Raw genomic sequence first — 3925 nt, 5'->3', positions numbered from 1 at the left:
ACCAATCGGCATAAAGAAAACCTACAGATCATCTATAATCTCTTCTTGAATTGTTTTTCTGAAAGCTTTGAGCTGGGATAGATGGTTTTCTTATTTATCACTCTTCTGGATTGTTTTTATGATATATCAAGCCTTTATTTTTTGCCTAATACTATTGTCACCTTTGTCTTGCTTTATTTTTGTAGGTGATAAAATTTAGCTAAAACTGGAATCTGTGCCTTAATTACATGAAATAAATTTCTCATTAATTCCTGACCTGTCTTAGAAGAAAAAATCATCTCTGGCCTGTTATTTATTCCATTTCTCCCCACCTCGAACAGACTGCAGGAAGGAAGTGAAGTTTTCCTTCTAGCACTCAAGGGAAAAATTAATTCCTGAGAGCAACAAGTTCTTTGTTCCTCTGCTTTTCATTCCCAACAGCATCTTCTGTGAGGAGATTGAAGAGGTGAAATGTGGGGATGGGCATGCCTAGAGTTGTCCTTAGGAAGGTGGAGGGAGCCTACCACCATTGCAGTCAGCCACAAACAGCTGTGAGAAGAGAGAATGAGTACAAATAGCTTTAGGAGATACAGGAGTCATTGTGACAGGAGAAAACTGGTGTGAGACAGTCTGGCAGAACAGAGGCTGCCACGTTGGGTAGGAGTGGAAGCTATGGTGAGCAGGGTTCCTCTGATGTCTGAGGGAGTATTAGTTAATTACTGAGGGTGAATGTCTACATGTGTATGAGAAAGCAGCTGTAGTAGAATTAAAATAATGATATGGTGTATTTCAGAGAGTCAGCAGTAACAGCTGTGTTATAAGGGCAGGATTGGCTTTGGACAGGAGGGATTAAAAGTGGAGATAGGCACAAACCCAATATATAACATTTTATTAATATGACTTTGAAATATTACTCATTTTAAAAATCTACCTTGTGATTTCTTAACTTTGTGGCTGGCAATTTTAAGAAGTAAATAGCTAAGATGCAAATTAATCAGTATTTTCTAATAGTGTAGACTCTGCTAATTGTTTTGTGCTTCTTGTGCTTCTGCACCCATAATGTGACAGGAACTCACAACTAACACTTCCCAATCCCCCACCTTATTTTCTACCTCTTACAACAGCAGAAGCAACTGAATCAGCAAAGCTACCAACAGTGTCTGTGTTACACAGTATTGATTCATTCTCTGAGCACCCATTCATTTTGGGCATGGACTAAGGCGAGGTAGGGTGTGTGGAGGGGGTGTAATGATTTAATTAGAGACTAGACATACAGCTCAAGGAGTATGGCATTGACATAATCTTAATTCTGAAATTTAGATGATACATATTTGCCTTGAACCAAGTAAATAAGCTTTGATAGTTTTCTGCTGTCATCTTCATGGACTACCTGTCCTTTGACTCGTTTTCTCTTACATCCCACTGAGTAAATGTTTACTATATGCAAAGAAGAAAAGGTATATTTGAAAATAAGAAAGGTTTTACATGTCTCTTTTTAGAATCTCAAAACAATTCAGACACTCATCATTACAAGATTGTAATCTTGGTCCTAGTTAGGATTCATATATTTTGTGCTTTCTGGGTATGCTGTAGATTCCAGTGTGATATCAAGGCTCTAATTCAGCAGTGGTATTTAGTTGTCTAGACCTATGTCTGGAATCTGGGCCAGTGGCTCTCAAAGGACTGGGCTTCACATCTAACAGTTTTGTAAGGTTTTGTAGAGAACTGTGAGCCTTCACAGCAAATAGCTGTGCAGCTATTTTGTTTGGGTGTTTTGGGTTCAAAAAGTACATAACAGGGTGGAAATGGGCTACATAACATGGTATGAATCTTTAGGCCAACAAACTTGTTCTGAAGAATGTGAGGGGACTTGAGACAGGATCTTGTATCTTCTGTAGCTGCTTGATCCAGCCTCTGCCCTTTCCATCTTTCACACTGTGGCAGGGGGAGCTTTCAGAAGAGTAAATGGTGAGTTTTACCTTCCAAGTGGCTGTACCACAAGCAGAGAAGCCTGTTTGCAGAAGGGAGACATCTGCATGCACAGGTCTTCTGCCAAGTCTCCATCTGGTGATGCAGGGTCAGCAGTGAAATTCATTAAAAGCCCCAGAAGCTCAGGTGTCTCTCCAAAGGGCCTAAAGGCTGTTTAGATACATAAGGGAGATCAAAAGAGAAAGGGGAAGTAGCACAGCTTTAAAATTAATTTTATTGTGGAGTGGTGTAAAAAAGATGATTCCTGGTTTACCAGTTTTCTATTTATTAAAAAAATGTATTTGAGAGAGAGGATGCCACAAAACCTTTCTTATATAAAGATATATCAGTTATATATGTGAGCTTGTGGAATGTGGGGTAGACAGTTGATATTATAATAAGCTGTCTAGTTGCTTAATATTTGAATCTCAATATTAAGATTTTTCCTCAAGGCACTTGTTTAACTCGTGTTTTCGAACTGGGAAAACGTTCTGTAAAGGGTTGGTTGGTTTGGTCATTAAGCACAGAAGATTTTGAATTAAATTCCATTGCATTGCCTTTTCTACTCTTTTTTTAAAGCTAAACTTGCATATAAAAAGTAATAGTTTCCAGTTCACAGTGCAGAAGATACTGTGTGTTTTTCAAAGTAATGTATCTCTCCAAACAGTGCCTACAGATGGCAATGACTTTACTAACAGACAAACTTCTTGGAAAAGGCAAATCTTAAACTGATGTGCCAATGACATCTGCATACTGTGTTTCAATGCTAAGTACAATTTCGGTGTATGTGATTTAATTTTCTTTTTTTCTTTCCAATTGTGTTACCCTTGTAGGCCTGTAGGAACAATAATCCAGCATTCCCTCTAGCGGCCACTAACCACGTTTGTCATGGGACAACGAACACGGAACCAGTTGTTTAAATTGTGCTTTTTTTTTTCTTGTATTCTCGCAAAGCTGTGCTAGCGTGCCTGAAAGGCAGAGCTGTTGCAGATAGCAAATAACAACAAAAGCTCTGAGACAGGATTTAGGACGCATACTCATTATTGGAATGATATTGAAAACAGGATAAGAAAGAAATGCTTTTCTTGAAAAAATGCAAACAGCTGCAAAATGTTGAAACTCTCCATCAGTTTCTAAAATATTGACTGTTTTTGAATTGTACATTTGCTTTGTATCACGTCATGCTTAGTAATTACTGTATTTTGTGACGAGGAGGTGGCCTCGGGAGGAGCTTTGTCTCTAAGATCTCCCAGTCACTGGATAAGTGGGCAAATCTCATAGTACCTGTAGTTTCATTTCTCTGTCAAAAGTAATGTTTAACCAAAACACGTTGTTATTTTGGCAATAAATGTATGGGAATGTACGGGAGACACTACTGGACTTATAAACCTGCATGAATTTAGTTTATTTTTCTTCCCCCCTCACCAACTTTTATTTTGGGCCGGTGTTTTTTCAGTGGAAGGACGTGAGGGCCGAGGCCGGGGCAGGGCCGACTGTGCTGACTCACTGCCTGACCTTTAGTAACTTCCCTCACCCCCCGCGCGGGGCGGTGCCCAGGGCGCTGCGCAGCCTGTTTCGGTGCAGCGCTGACACGCGGGGGTGTCCCGGGGGGCCGCGGGGATCCCACAGAGCCCCCTCTCTGCGGGCGGGGGTCGCGGCACGGCCCGGGCCGGGTACACGTGTCCCTGCACCGCTTGTTTACCACCGCCGGGCGCCGCGCAGGGCACCCTGGGGGCTGTGGTCTCACGGCCGCCCCGCGGGCAAGGAAGGGCGGCGGCAAGCACTACAGCTCCCAGAGTGCCCCTCGGCGCGTCAGCGGGGGCACCGGCCAATCGGGACGCCGTGTGCGGGTGATTGATGTGCAGCGCGGTGCAATCCGCTGCGCGGGAGAGTCAAAACATGCCCGCCCTCCGGGTGCGTTCCTGACAGGCAGGCCGGGCGGCCAATAGGAAGCGGCTACGGCTTGAGCAACGTCGTC

The sequence above is a fragment of the Pseudopipra pipra genome, chromosome 5 (assembly GCF_036250125.1).
Source record: "Pseudopipra pipra isolate bDixPip1 chromosome 5, bDixPip1.hap1, whole genome shotgun sequence".
NCBI lineage: Eukaryota > Metazoa > Chordata > Aves > Passeriformes > Pipridae > Pseudopipra > Pseudopipra pipra.
This window is presented reverse-complemented; position numbering follows the sequence as displayed.